Source organism: Mustelus asterias, chromosome 8 (genome assembly GCF_964213995.1).
Source record: "Mustelus asterias chromosome 8, sMusAst1.hap1.1, whole genome shotgun sequence".
Lineage (NCBI taxonomy): Eukaryota > Metazoa > Chordata > Chondrichthyes > Carcharhiniformes > Triakidae > Mustelus > Mustelus asterias.
The window spans coordinates 56,051,483-56,068,117 of NC_135808.1; the positions used below are offsets into that span (position 1 = coordinate 56,051,483).

The window sequence follows — 16,635 nt, forward strand, 5'->3', positions numbered from 1 at the left end:
AAAGTTGTCAAGAAGTGCACCATTTTACTAAAAATTGAGGCCATGAAACCTGAGTTAATTGGGAGTTCCTCTCTGATGAAAATTGGTGGCTAAATCCTTGAAGGAGAGGAAATGGATGAGAATCTTGGATGAGAATCTTGAAGGACTTAGTGCCTGAAATTTGTGTCAAAAATGTTGTGCAGGTTGCCCGATGACTCTGAGAGACCAGCTTTGTCGTTTTTGCTTTTTAATGTGCAATTTGTAATTTATATTGACCATGATTTGCCTATTAATTCATGTTCAATTTATGTTGATTTTGATTGTTAAAGTAAAAGCTTTAAAAGTAGGCCACTGGTTTTTCAATAGGTTGTTCAGTAAATTCAGTTCTTTCGGTTTGTTGATCTTCATGGGATCATAACAAGTTCCCCTTTTTATGAAGGACATTTTGTGCATTGCTGAATAGGTAGTTTAGCCCATTGTTAAAACAGTTCCTCTTATATTATTTTAACCATCTTATTACCCTCCTGTTCTATAACTCTACTTATTCTCTGGCCATTGATGTCCCTTAATTTAGTCTGTACTATGCTCTCTCTTGTTTCCCAGTCTGGTTATATTTAGACTTGTTTGATTTCTTATAGAAAAATGTCACAGATTGATGTGAGGAATTCATTCTTCAACAATCATGCTTGGAATAGACTTCTGGATGAGGCACTGTAGATAAGGGTAGATGGACAAATGGTCTTTCACGTCTCATGCAGTTTTATCTCAGGAATTGGCAAATAAGTGATGTGTCCCCCCCCCCGTCTAACAATGCAACAATGCAGTTTGTAGGGTTTGTAGCAGCTGATGTAGGGCATAAGAGAAAAGAACTCTATTGATGTAAAATTACCACAAGAACTTTTCATGCTGGTTTTAACCAATCATTTAGAAGGTATATTTGGGCACATCGAGGATTCAAAACATTAACACTGAACCACAAGAGGCATAATAATTTTACAATCATGCAAGATAGTAAGGTCACAAAGACTGGGCAAAGCATTGCTGCATCACTGTGCAACAGAACAATCAGTAACCTTGCCTGGTACAATACTCCATTCTTGCTTCTGATTGAGTTCAAATTCCACAACTGCAGCATAATCTAAATGATACTTTAGTTCAGATTTAAATGCTGCATTGTCAGAAGTGGTATCCTTCAGTTGATACTGAAATACTGTTTTTAACAAAAGCTCTATACACTGATTAAGTTCTAAAAATTCCACTATCATGATTTATAGGGCAGTGAGTTCTCTGCCTTGCTCAACATTCATGCCTCAACCAACATCAATAAAGTAGACAAACTGGTTATCTCATTGTTGTTTATGGGATTTGGCTGCCTTTGTCTAAACAACTGAAGTAATTGCAATTCAAACATGACTTGTGTGAAGCAACTTTAGACATTGCCCCCAAAAATATTAATTCACTATGTAAATTTAACTCTTTATGACAACAGAGGATACAGGATGATTATGTGGAGAACAGGAAAGGCAGCAGGCTGAAACAACCACACAATTCTTGACTCCATCTACAAGTTACCATCCACATTTTTGTTACTCTGGATTAAAATCAACGTATTCAACTAATTCATGGCAAGATATCAGGCACCGACAGGAACAGATCCAAACTAATATTTTATTAAGAAATCACTTCAGGTGAGAAAAATAAATCACATCATTTGCTAGCCAGTTCATGCTGAGGGGAAAGTCAACGCAAGTAGGTTAGCAGTATCACACTTTTCCATATACCACCATCCCCCACATCACTTCTTGTTTGTTAGTTTGAACTTTTATAAACAAACAAAAATTTCCTCACATCTTCTGATTGTAACCACGCTTATTAATGTCAGCCCAAAACCAAATAGGCAGTCAAACAGGTGCAAGGGAAATTGCCAACAGGGAACACATTGATCAACACGGATTTAGTCTCTTCAATTCAATAACAAAGCCATTGTCCTAATACTATCAAAACTAACTTTTCAGTGATTAGGTTGCTGCTTTACTTTCAAATACGTAATTAATCAGTTTGTGGATCCTGACATCTTAGATGTGACAGAAAACTGTATTTTTCTCAAGGCGAGAACTTCACACAGAAGTGTCTTAAGGTTACTGATAAATGAAACTACTGTGAACTTCAGTGTTATTTCCATACAATTTGACAGGGACAGCTCTTGCAAATCTTGATTTTCCAATTCCACCCCTTGACATTGCTGGGGAGCTGTGGAGCAATGCCTAGTTACATTATTTGTCAAAAGGCACAATAATAGATTCAAAACTACCAAATTCAAACAGCAGACAAGACAAGCAGCCAGAAGAAGGGCACTGCCATCCATGAAACCGGAACTTGGTTTGCTTGTGCCAAAAGGTTGAATTTAAGAACAGATTATATGGTCAATTATCATCTTGCCTCAGCAGCTAAATTCATAAAACACCACACAACCAGGCTGAAACTCCTGTCGCAACCATCAAGTGCCATTAACAGAAGAGATCTCTTCAAATCTATTGCTTAAGTTTCCTTTGAGACACTCTGTTTATCTTGGTTTCTGGTGCTTTACAAACCACCCACTTACACAGAAGAGGTAATTCCCGAGCTCCAATGGCAATAGTTGTAGATTATCATTGAGCTTAATGATTGGGAAATGCAACTTTTATTCCTGGCTGGGGAATTTGTAAAATAGACCAGAGCACAAAATCAGAGCCAAGCTTGATTTTCTATTTTACAGTTAACTTTCTTCAAGGTTCATGGTACAATTTGTTTTTCATTTCTGATTATTCATTTACAAGATATTTTTGATGGACAAGCAATGTACTGGTGGTGAATTGCCAAATGGACAATAAAATTCGAATTGAACATTGAATTAAATTGAATACAAAATTTTACACAGCGAGTTACTTGCATTTACTGACATTAGAGAAGGACAAGGACTTAAAAAAACAAATTCAGAAAGCTCTTGAAGAAGAATGACTTTATGGCAGTCAAAGTCTTTCTTCCCATTATTTTTCACTGTGCTTTTCATAGTCAATGCACTCTCACTTCTAAGTCATATGTCTGCAGTACAAGGTGTTAAGGACTAGATTAGAAATCCCCAAGATATTTTGTGAAGTTAGCCTAGACCCAAACCCTTACATTTGATTTTGGCATTGGGGTGAGCATAAGATGTTTCACTCCAGGTACAATTCAAGTGACCCACTATGAAGTTTTTTATCAAAAATAATTTAAGAACACAGAATATAACAAAAAGAATTAGCATAGCTTTTACCAATTAAAATACTTTAATATGACAAAGTATAATTCTTAACAGCTAGCTATCTCTATTTTTCCAATTCAGCAGTATCCCCCGTAGATATAAGTCCCTTCTGGAGAACAAGTTAACACAGAAACCAAAGATGCTTATGCGATGCTAGATTTCCAGCTTTTTAACAATTCTGGACAGAGATCCAAACAGCAGTTTCCAGAGAAGGATATATCCTCAAAACAGCAAAACGTCTGAGGAGTGAATGTAGTCTCTGGCAGCTCCCGGTCATCAGACTTCAGAGACAGAAAGGAATACCTTTCTCGGTACAGCTTCCAAAACAGCAACTCTCAGAGACAAATTCACTCCAAGAGAGGCACATTTCTCTCTCTCAACTCAAAAGCAGCATCCAAGCTTGAATATTTTGTGTAAGCCTAGCTTCACCCTGTCACATGACAAGACCTGTGAGTCATCCAAATCAAGCCCGACTTTGCAGGATCCCAGGGGAAAACGCTCAAAACAGCATGAGTTCACATTAATACAAACATTCTACCAATTAGAAGCAATTATGCTGCTGCAGTAACGATACAGACTGCCGATTGGAGTTTCGGACCTGGATTATAACAAAGTGTTTTATGAAGTCAGCCTAGATCATTGTTTTGCACTTTGAATTTTGGCACAGGTAAGAATATGATCTTTCACTCCAGGTATGATTCAAAAGACCTACCAGGGAGCTTTTATCAAAAAGTTTATTTGAGAATACAGTTAACACATAGAAAGAAAATTAGCAATAACTTTAACCAATTACAAACAAGGAAAAAAAGGATAATGTATAAACCTTAACAGCTTAATGTACTGTTTCAACACAACATTCTTACCAATGTATACCCCGATTTCGGTTTAGCACAGAAAATACGTATGCTCACGTGCTTTTTCAGCGCTGCAACACCTATGAATTAGTCCTTTGGATATGGAATTGAAACTCTGACTTCCCAGCCCTGGAGCTTCCAGCACACTTGAGGTAGAGATTTAGCCACTGCTTGCCTCGAGCTAACAAATCACCAACAGCAAAGTTTTCACTCCAGAAAGGCAAGAAAGACTGCTTCCAACTAGCCAGCAGAATTTCTAATACCAGGGAGAGAGACAAACACACTGCATCCAGCCTGGAGTCCAAACTCCTTGCAACTAGCCAGCAGCCAAAACCGAAAGTAAGAACTGCTTTGAAAAAAACCAGTCCCACCTGACCTGTCAATCGTTCTTCTCCCCAACAATTCAAAAGTATCATAAAATTCGAGAGATTTTGCAAAGTACAATACAAAGTCAAAGCTTGCCTGCTTTATTTTATATCTTCAAATATTGTAGATTGCTGTATAAATCTCACCAAAAGAGATTAAACTGTTCACTACCTTTCATACTCATGCTTTGTGGTCACAGAGGTTATAACCAGTAGTCACAAAGTGAATACTGTGATTTTGAAATACAAAGTGTTACCCAGAATTAAACTGCAAGCAAATGAATAGGTTATTCCAAATGTCTCCTTCAGGCAATATTGAATCATATGCTCCTAATTTTTATGTTTCTACTTTTTTATGTTTCTAGTCCAGATATCTTGTGAAAGAATCACCATAATTTCAACAAAACAGTGAAGAAATTAAGCAAAAATGACTAAATCACTGGATGCAACTTTGTATTAAAATACAACACTATTTAAGAACGAGTTAGTGAAGGACTTTAGGTTTTATCTTGAATGAATTTCAGAACCAAATAAAAAAGCTAAAAAAGTGTAATATTTTCTTCAAAGAAAACTTCAGAAATGTTGTTATTAATTCATAACTTTCAAAATCTTACAATAAGGTAATGGTTTCATACTGAAAGTTATAAATTAGCTTATACAAGGAACAAAAAGGTGCACTTGGTTCCATACCCATTCTTTCCTTTAAGCTACAGGCTAATACCCTTTCTCACATTCTATTCTCATGCCTTCAGTGTCCTCCCACCCCACCCCCTCCCGCTGTGCTAAAATCAGCCATGAATGCAGCAACTCTCAACACTTGCAAAAAGGAAAGCAACTTAATCATTTTCATTGCATTTATTTATCTTGAGCATCCTGCTTCATCTTTTCCTGTTCTAGGAATTTTTCTTCCAATGCATGAGATTGACACTGAGCCAGGCAGTCAGCAGCACTGAGAGAAGAGTGCAAGAGGACAACCATGGGACAGGCAGTCAAAAGTGTCAAGAACAGACAGTGGGGAGGACCCTGGACAGACTGTCAGCAGCACTGGGGGGGGGGGGGGGTGCTAGAACATTGTCTCCCTGGTCCCAGGATTAAGAGGATGTCACTGAACAGCTGCAGAATATTCTGAAGGAGAAGAGTGAACAGCCAGAGGTTGTGGTCCATATTAGTACCAATTATAGGTAAAAAAAGAGAGACAAAAGCAAATTCACTTGATAAAAACATGGGCCAGAATTTTACACAACCCCCCAGTGGGTTCTGAGGCAGGGCATGTAAAATGGCATGAAAGGATTCCTTCCAGGATCCCATCTGCCCCGACCAATGAGGCCCTCAGATGAGAAGTCCACACACAGGGAACCTGGTCCTCGAGCGACCTCCTAAAGGCCTTTTCCCACCTAGTCTCAATTTTTAGGCTGGCAGGCACCCAATGACTTAGGGTGGGAAAATGGACAAGCATTTACCCCTGATGTCAGGCGCAAAGTGAGGGGGTGCCTCAATCAGAATGGCACCCTCCCATCAGGGGCCTGGGACTTAGGTTCAGACATGATGCTGAAGTACCTCTTCAATCTGATTGGCCAACAGCTCTCCAAGACAGGATTTTCATCCAAGCTCAGATAGTCCCACCTGCTGCCAATCAGTGCTCAATTGAGTGTAAAATGGCAGCAGGCCTGTTTGAGTCAGCAGGAAGCGTTTCTCACCAAATCTTAGAACGATGGGCACTGAAAGATCGCCATTCTAAAAATTCAGATCATGATACAACATTTGATTCCTAAATATGCTCGCTTCTAGAAATGTTCGCATTTTTTAAATCAAAATTATATGACTAAGATCTTTGATAAATGTATAACACAATTAATGACCAGCGCTAATAAAACTATCAAGACTAAATAGTGTCAAAATGCAGCTGCCTAGAGTCCCTGAAGATCACTTTCAGTACATTTGTTCTGAGATATCTGAGAAATGCGAAACATCAGTCTTAGAAACAACTAGTCTGCTGACGTCCTTTGACGAGGGAGTGATGATGTAAACAAAATTACTGAGTAGAAAAGTGGTGCCTGGGAATGCAGAATTAATTATATATACCACTCACATACAATTAGTAAGCACAGGTCATAATGTTCTGCTTGCTGCGTCTTTTGCAGATCAAACTCACAGAATGAAGAACAAATGTACTTGACCCTGCACTGTCAAAAGTGTTGGGTGGGATTCTCCCAGAAAAATTCTAAGTGCCAAATTCGCATAAAAACTGGGGTAAATACCACTGTTTTTTTCAGCGGGATTTTCAAAATGAACCTCCCACACTCTGTGATGCACAGAATGCCCTAGCGTGAATCACATAAAGTTAGTGGGCAATTAACGCTGGAGAGACCGGCAGCATAGCACTGAGTGGGCCACTATGCATGCACCGATCTGTCAGCACTGAGATTGGCACATGCGCAGTAGCCACGCACTGCTGGCCTCCCGATTGCTGGCCAGCCTCATGAACCCCCCCCCCCCCCCACCCCCACACACCACCACCACCCAATCGCTGACCTCCCAGGCCAGCCCCAACCTCCCTCCCTCTGTCACTGATCCCAGTGCAGAGTGACAGTGGGGAGCAACCCCCCCCCCCCCCCACCGATCCCCCCCCCCCCCCCCCCCCCCCACCCAGAGGCCCCACCTCCTTGACATTGCCTGATGCCTGGTGGGCAGTGCTAAGGTGCCCCTGGGCATTGCCTTGGGCAGTGCCAGGGAGCCATTCTGGAATTGCCAAGCTGGCAATGGCCAGGGGACAACCCCCTTACCCCTGACCTCCAGGGGGTCCTCCTTCACTCTAGTGGGGTTAACAACAGCTCTCCACTTGGTGGGAGGAGGGGGAGAGGCTACCAGGCCCAAAGACTTCAATCCCTGACCCGCTAATGAGATTTAAATCACCATTAACATAATTTATTTGGCTTAGCGCCAATTTCTGGCGTGGAGCTGACGAGGCCGGAAATCCGGCAGCCAGAGACACTTGGTGGCTGCGACATCCAGCAGGAAGCCCGCTACATGGCCTCTACTTATGTCTCCCAGCCCGCTACGCCAGTCCAGCAGTTCAGCGGGCTGGGAGAATCGTCCCCATTATCTTTAGAATTAGACACAAGACCGATTAGGTTGGCCTGGGTAGGATGCCCTTTTGGAGAGTAGGTGCAGATTTGATCAGCCGAAAGGCCTCCTTCTGCTCTGTAAGGGATTCTATGGAAGTCTCTAAATGCAAGACTTTATTTTTCTTAAATTGTGAAATTCATATGAAGGCAAAAGTAAACATACATTTGGCCAACAAAATACCTGATGGGAGTAATACATCCAAGAAAACAAACATCTGTTTAACCTGTCAATTCCAATACTTGGTGTTTGGTATTACTCTAATACTTAGTCAATTTTAACATTCCTTACTGGTTGTGCTTATGTCTGTATTTATTTTTCAAATTAGTTATTTTCTACCTTCACATCATTTTTCTTATTGACCAGTACTTTTTTTTGTTTACATCCAATTCAATCCAATCAAAGTCCAATTCAAAGTCTCAACAAGTGAGACATTCCAGATCCAAGCTGACAAGACAGGCTGGTCGCTTCCTGTCTTGGGCTTGATCTACATGATCCAAGCTGACTGGAGCAGGCATTGCACCTCCTCCAAGGCTTGATCTCATTTGCATCTTAGCCAAAAGGCCTAGACGCCGCTTTAAAAAACTGCTTCAAATGAAGCCTCAGTGTAACCTCATGACTACGACCAAGTACAGGATGCCAATACTACACTTGATCTTAGCCAAAAGGCCTCTTATTTACCAGTATTACTGTGAAAAATCCGTCTTTCAAAGAGTTGTCTTCTGTCAGCAATACACTGCAATTTCAAGTGATATTACCTTAAGTTCCTGCAGTAAGAATCAAACCTACAATCTTCTGACCCAGAAATGTTGCCAAAGCAGTGAAGCTGACACCCAGAAATGGCAGAAACATAAAAGCACAATAAGAGATCTTTCTCTACACCCTAGCTATGACTGTAATGCTTCCTTCTCTATGAACGGTATGCTTTGTCTGTATAGCATGAAAGAAATAATACAGTGGAGCCCCGATTTAAAGCGCCCCGATTTAGTGTGGATTCGCATATAACGCGATGGTGTCATTGGACCCTTTTTTCCTGCTAATAATTGGCAAATTTAGCATGACCCCGATTTAGCGCGACCCCACTTTTATGGACCCCAACCATCGTGTTATAACGGGGCTCCACTGTACTTTTCACTATATACTAATACATGTGACATAATAAATCAAACCAAATAACAAATCAAATCAGAAATTAATAAGAAGGCAGAGACAATGGTTTCGAAATCTGACAATCTCTGAAGGAGACAGAAGATATAAAACAAACTTATCCAGTTTGTGATCACTGGCATAATTCACCAAACATCCGGTGATACGCAAACCTTCTGTCAGGTTTGCTTTATTTATAAGCCATAGAATAGGTGGTATCCTCCACATCATGAATAGACACAAAAGACTGATTCCATGCAACGATTTCCTGAACAGTTCAATCAGCATTAACCAGGATAGACTGAGTACCCAAATTTGACAGTAAACCTGACACGTAAAGCCTAAAACTATAGCAGCGAAGCATAAATGGCAAAGTTACATTTGCACAACAAAAATTACAATGAAAAAATTCAGAATATGTAATAATTTTTCAAATAAAGTAGAACAAGAGGTCAGTCAGCACACAACTGATACAATGAGCCTAACCAGTCAGCAGCAGCTTTATTTATTAGTGTCACAAGTAGGTTTACATTAAGATTGCAATGAAGTTACTGTGAAAATCCCCTAGTTGTCACACTCCAGTGCCTGTTCGATTACACTGAGGGAAGAGAATTTAACATGACCAGTGCACCTAACCAGCATGTCTTTTAGACTGTGTGAGGAAACTGAAGCACCCAGAGGAAGTCCACATAGACACGGGGAGAACGTGCAGACTCTGCACAGACAGTGAACCAAGCCAGGAATTGAACCCGGGTTCCTGGCACTGAGGCAAAAGTGCTAACCACAGTGCCAACCCATACAACACGTATCCTCCAATTCAAAGTCATTATAAACACTGTAACTTCCATTAGCACAAAAAAACTGTGCTGCCAAGAGCTAAAAATCAAGTTGCTTTAATAATAAAATAATCAAAATGCTTCATTTTAATCTAGCTTACTTGGTAAAATTTTATTAATTAGGATAGGCTGACAACACACATTCAACAGTTTTTTTTGCAAATTTATTTATTTCAACATTTTAACCTAGAATATTTCCTTTCAACTGTAAATTATGCTTCATGATGCACACCCATGACTAGCAATCCCAAGTGGTACAACCCTACAAAAATTACCTTCAAACATCAAGCTATTTAGAGCCCTTTATTTGTCTCACAGAAATCTAGTTTGGCAGAATTGTTCTCTCACATCTGACTTTGTATTTCTTTTTCTTCAAGCCATGAATGTGTCATCAACACCAGTTTCAAACTTTTCAAATATTTGTGGAACATTAATAAGACAAAAAACCCAAGACATGAAGTTACGAATCCAAAAAGACACTACACAAATTTGGCCCTTAAGGGTTTTGAATCCTAGTACTAATCAGCATGGCAAATCCCCCGCTCAGGACCTCATCAATTTTCCACACTTGTCTGCCTCTCCCTGTGTTTCTAGTCAGTAAACCACAACTGGCAACACTAGTGGGAAAAAAAGAAACTTTGGACAAAATATTCATGAAATGCACATGAATAAATGATTTCAAAAAAGATTAAAAGAAAATCAACACTGACAGGCTGGTCACCTAATCATTAGTTACAAAATTATCTTTTTAAAGAGCCCCGCAAACTGCATGAATGCACCACTAAATGTGATCCATGCCTCCACAGCAATATTAAAATGGAGGTCAATAGTTGCCAAAACCATCACAGGGCATGGTTCCTGAAGCGAGAGAGAAAGTGGGAGAGAGAGAGACTGTGTGTTGGACAAAATATTGCCCTCCCTGGCATATTAATAGCCATTTTGCAAATGTTGAACTGATGTGTGAGTTACATAATAAACCTGAAGTGGAATGAAAAAAATGTACCATTTAGGTGAAAACAGTAACGGTTAGGTATTATGTTATGTTTGATTCATTTTCCACATATCAATTCTTCTATGGTCAGCTTCAATGAACCAATCTAGATCATGCTGAAAATCTTGCATGGAAAATTGGGCCGTGAACAATGCAACAGAAAACTTGGAGATGCAGCCAAACATCCACTGACTTGGGCAGGAAATCCTGATTTCATTTCCTGCTATAAGTCATGGCAAAAATCTTGTTTTTGAATCATGATTTGAGGATTTCAACTGGAGAGATTTGAGCACAATATCTAGACTGATACTTTAGTGCAATACTGAGGTAGTTCTGCACCGTCTGAGATGCTGTCTTTTGAACAAGATGTTAAACAGAGCCCTATTTGCCCTCTCCTTTGGGCAGAACAATGGCAACATTTGAAGCAGAGTACAGTTTCTCCCTGGTGTCTTGGACAACATTTTTCCCAATAACCAAGACCACTGAAACAGCTGTCTGAGCATTTATCTTATTGCTGTTTGTGGGACTTTGCTCTGTGAGGAACTGTGTGAGGATTCACTGAGACAAGGAGAAATTACTTCACTCAAAAGGTTGGAATTCTCCATCACTTCATTGAACCAATCATTTCAGACTGTGATAATCAGATTTTGGTGTCTCAGGGAATTAAGGGATTTGGGGAGTGGGTTGGAAAATGGAGTTGAACCTAAGATCAGCAGTAATCATAATAAATGGCACAACAGGTTCAATGGGCCATATAATGTATGCCTGCTCATACTTGTTGAGTTCTCATGTGTGCAATCAGTCTACCACATTTTCTACATTAAAATAATCACTCAAGTTCAAGAAGTACTTCACTTGCTAGAAAACATGTTAGGATGCATGGAGGTCATGAAAGGCGTGATATAAATGCAAGTATTTCATTTTCCTGATGTCGCAATTCTGATTTTTTTTTCCTTCTGCATTGCTGTATCAACACTTTTCATTCAACTCTGCTATTTAATATCAAATGCAGTTTCATTCTCTCACAAAAAATAACGGAATAGGATCTGTTTCTTAGTTCCATAATCTGTACTCATCACTGATTTGAACACTGAGCTGCAGCCATGCTGGAATTTTAATGCTTATCATGAAAATTTTGCTGTACTTCTGTTGATTAGCTTCAAGCCACTGACTGAACAAAAAGAAAAACTCATCCCAAACTTGCCCACTCTCAGATCTGGCTGTAATCTCCAGCTTGCTCCTTCCTGTCACCTGTTAGGCATGGCTCTTTATTCATACCCATTTTCAGATTCAGTTAAATAACATCTAAAAAATAATCCTTCAGCTTCAAACCAGACCATCCTATTCAGAATCATTTAATTCTGCCTTCCACACATTTCTTCTCCTGCACCAGACTGTGACTGTGTGCTGGAATCCAAACACCATGAATTGTTCACCATTGGCCAAATCCTTGAAGCGTTGTAAAGCTGCAAACTCTCTCAATTCAGATTTGGGGGAGGGGAATTCTCCAGCCCCGCTTGCACAGGCACAATGGCCAAATGTGGGTAGATTGCAATCTGGATTGCGTCAACCCACTCAGCAGGAATTTCAACACTTTTTCCACCGGGAACAGTACTTATGTGATGATTTTAACAAGGTCCACAAGATAGACCTGTTAAAATATGAGCTTCCTGATTGAGGCACTTAATGCTGTTCAATCTGGAGCCCTGCAGAGGTATATAATGCGGAGTGTCCAGGTTACCGGCACTTAGGGTGTATACTGTGAACTATCTGTCTGAATATTATGGACTTGACAACACGTTGACTATGCCAGTCTGTTCATGGGTTCAATGTTCCTTGTAGTGGAAGATGCCCACTCAAAACGGATGGACGTACACGGGGTGAATTCATCAAACACAAGAACGTCAGTGGAGAAACTTTGTGCCTCTTTCACAACACACGGGATCTTGGAAGTGCTGGTTTCCAACAATGGACTGTCCTTTACCAGCCAGGAATTCACTTATTTTGTGAATTCAAAACATTAGGATGGCACCAAATCACCATTCATCTAACGGCCAGGTGGAAAGAACAGTCCAAATGTTAAAAGCAGGTTTAAAGACACAATCCGCAGTTGCCTTGGACACCAGACTGTCCAGATTCCTCTTTGATCACAGGACAACTCCCCGTGCAGCTACCAGAAAAGCCGCAGCCGAGTTGCGCATGGGCCGATGACTCCACATCAGGTTGAGCCTGATCTTCGTGAACCTGGCCCGGGGTGGATGGGGGTCTTGTACCTTCCAGAGCAGGAGGCCAAGTATACTGATAAACGCAGCAGATCAAGCCTTGGTGGGGTACAGATCACAGAAAGTGCAACAATACAAAGAAAGTAGCATCCAAATAGCCTGTCCTAATGTTGAACAAGTATGGCAGATTACAAGTAAAACAGAAATACTCATTTAATTTTACAAAGTGCAGAGATAATTCTTCACTTGCTGACCTACGTTGGTTCCATTGGTTGAGCATTGGCTCAAATTTTACATTTTCATGCTTGGGTTAAATCCCTCCATGGTGAATTTTAGCCCCATGTCTATAATCTTCTCCAATATAATAATACTTCAAGAATTCTTAAAGTTTTAATGTTTATTTATTGTCACAAGTAGGCTTACATTAACACTGCAATGAAGTTACTGTGAAAATCCCCCAGTCCTCAGTCAAAAAAGAGGGAAATACGTCACACAGAACTCAAATAACAATGCATTGAGCCATTATTTTCAACAAAACAATGATGTGCACACTCATGACTGTCCACTACCCCACCCTGTTTGCCTTTATGTACAAGATACTTTCCCACTCTACTTTTTGTTAATGGTGGATGACGTAAGCTTCATAGCTTGTGCAAGCTTCTACATGTCGCTGTAGTTTACAAATTCCAGCATGATTTCAGCACACACTTGACACTCAGGAAATACTGCCAAATTATGGAATATAGGACCATAACTTCCGGGTTTCCCAGCGTCGCATTTGGGGGTACCCAAATGATGTGCAGGGCAATCCCTCCAGGAATTGCCCACCAATTGCCCAGAAGTGCTAACTTCCTCTGGACAATTCTGCTGGGCTTGGAACCATCCGACAGAAAGCAATTTAAATCGCTAATTTTGGATGGTTCTGCCAGTTTTACCCTGGAAGGTACTCTGGAAGAGTTAGAAGGAAAAAACCTATTCTGGCTCCAAACCCCCTGCTGCCGCCAAACAACCCCCCCCCCCCGCGTGCTCTGACTACCCCACCCCACTCCACTCTCTCCAGCTCTAACATACCCCACCTGCCTCTTTTTCTGGCTCCAAACCCCCCTTCCCTCTGGCTCTGAGGAAAATGTTCAAAGACTTCCCCTCCAGCTCTGTTTCAACTCAAACCTCACCCCCACTCCCAGCCATAAAACTGATGCTGCTGGAGGCACACTTCCAGCCTGAGTGTGGAAGGCTGGGTGAAGAGCTGCGCAATTACAGTGAAGCCAAGAGTAGTAATCCGATGAAGATTGCCACTTTGTGCAAATTACGGGCCATACTCTATTGGATGGAATGAATATTAGTCCTAAATTCTAACAGTCAGATGTTGTTTTTCTTCTAAAAAGAAATGGACTCTTTTTCTTTAATACTGAATTTTGTAGTGAGTGACCATGAAAACAAATTATCTATTAACTATCAAATTCTGAACATCCAAGTCTAGATTTTCAGATCAATCAACTTAATTTTCAGCCTGATGGTATAAGTTCCACACTAAGATGTTTTGAGATGTTTAAATGAAGCGGTAACAACATGGTAACATCTTATGTCTCATTTTCTCTCACAACTGCCTCATTTACACACAACCCTAATATAATGGGTGTCCAGTATCGTTAAGACAATACAAAAAAGACTAAAGTGGATTTAAGCAACTCAGCAGATGTTGTACAAAAAGTTACATTAAAAAAAAGCTGAGAAGTAGACTTTATCTTATATTGTTGATCAAAGGGGCTCCAAACGTAAAATAATGTTAATGCTAGAAATCACACAGAAAAAGTTTGTGTCTTTGTGCCCTGTTTGTGATCGGGGCTCCCGCCCACCTGGCGAGGAAACGGCCTGTTCCGAAGGCTGGTGTCTTTTGCTGCCGGGTGGACCTGTTGGACTTTAAACCTGGTGTTGTTAGACTTCTTACTGTGTTTACCCCAGTCCAACGCCGGCATCGCCACATCATGAAAAAATTGCCCCTCTGGACACTTTTGTATCTCTCCCCTCTCACCTTAAACCTATGCACTCTAGTTTTAGACTCCTCTACCTTTGGGAAAATATATTGACTATCTACCTTGTCTATGCCCCTCATTATTTTGTAGACCTCTAAGGTCACCCATCAGCCTCCTACGCTCCAGAGAAAAAAGTCCCAGTCTATTCAGCCTCTCCTTATAACTCAATCCATCAAGTCCCGGTAGCATCCTAGTAAATCTCTTCTGCACTCTTTCTAGTTTAATAATATCCTTTCTATAATAGGGTGACCAGAAGTGCACACAGTATTCCAAGTGTGGCCTTACCAATGTCTTGTACAACTTTAACAAGACGTCCCAACTCCTGTATTCAATGTTCTGACCAATGAAACCAAGCATGCCGAATGCCTCCTTCACCACTCTGTCTACCTGTGACTCCACTTTCAAGGAGCTATGAACACGTACCCCTAGATCTCTTTGTTCTGTAACTCTCCCCACGCCCTACCATTAACTGAGTAAGTCCTGCCCTGGTTCAGTCTACCAAAATGCATTACCTCGCATTTGTCTAAATTAAACTCCATCTGCCATTCCTCAGCCCACTGGCCCAATTGATCAAGATCCCGCTGCAATTGGAGATAATCTTCCTCACTGTCCACCATGCCACCAATTTTGGTGTCACCTGCAAACTTACTAACCATGCCCCCTATATTCTCATCCATGTGTTCAATGCTTTCCCAGATGAACCTTCTTCATTTTGGTCAGCCACAAGGCAGGGATACTCGTGAGTCGGCAGGGATGTTTAACCTCTTCAGCAATGCTTTGAGAACATCCCTAAAGCATTTCCATCTTGCACCCCTCCTCTCTTCCACCTCCCGTTGGGAAAAAGATACAAAAGTCTGAGATCACATACCAACCGACTTAAGAACAGCTTCTTCCCTACTGCCATCAGACTTTTGAATGAACCACTATATGTTAAATGATCTTTCTCTACACCCTAGCTGTGACTGTAACATTATATTCTGCACCCTCTCCTTTCCTTCTCCCCTATGTATTCCATGAATGGTATGTTTTGTCTGTATAGTGCGCAAGAAACAATACTTTTCACTGTATCCCAATACATGTGACAGTAATGTACAATTTACATGTGTAAATTTGCTGATGACACCAAGATTGGTGGAGTAGTGGATGAGGTGGAGGGCTGTTGTAGGCTGCAAAGAGACATAGATAGGATGCAAAGCTGGGCTGAAAAATGGCAAATGGAGTTTAACCCTGATAAATGTGAGGTGATTCATTTTGGTAGGACTAATTTAAATGTGGATTACAGGGTCAAAGGTAGGGTTCTGAAAACTGTGGAGGAACAGAGAGATCTTGGGGTCCATATCCACAGATCTCTAAAGGTTGCCACTCAAGTGGATAGAGCTGTGAAGAAGGCCTATAGTGTGTTAGCTTTTATTAACAGGGGGTTGGAGTTTAAGAGCCGTGGGGTTATGCTGCAACTGTACAGGATCTTGGTGAGACCACATTTGGAATATTGTGTGCAGTTCTGGTCACCTCACTATAAGAAGGATGTGGAAGCGCTGGAAAGAGTGCAGAGGAGATTTACCAGGATGCTGCCTGATTTGGAGGGTAGGTCTTATGAGGAAAGGTTGAGGGAGCTAGGGCTGTTCTCTCTGGAGCGGAGGAGGCTGAGGGGAGACTTAATAGAGGTTTATAAAATGATGAAGGGGATAGATAGAGTGAACGTTCAAAGACTATTTCCTCGGGTGGATGGAGCTATTACAAGGGGGCATAACTATAGGGTTCATGGTGGGAGGTATAGGAAGGATATCAGAGGTAGGTTCTTTACGC

General features: G+C 40.9%; 1 protein-coding gene across 5 annotated transcripts in view; it reads right to left on the reverse strand.

Moving 5' to 3' along the window:
- The window catches only part of ralgps2 (Ral GEF with PH domain and SH3 binding motif 2), a 515,898-nt gene that overhangs the window by 463,220 nt on the left and 36,043 nt on the right, over positions 1-16,635 (reverse strand). The window lies entirely within an intron of this gene.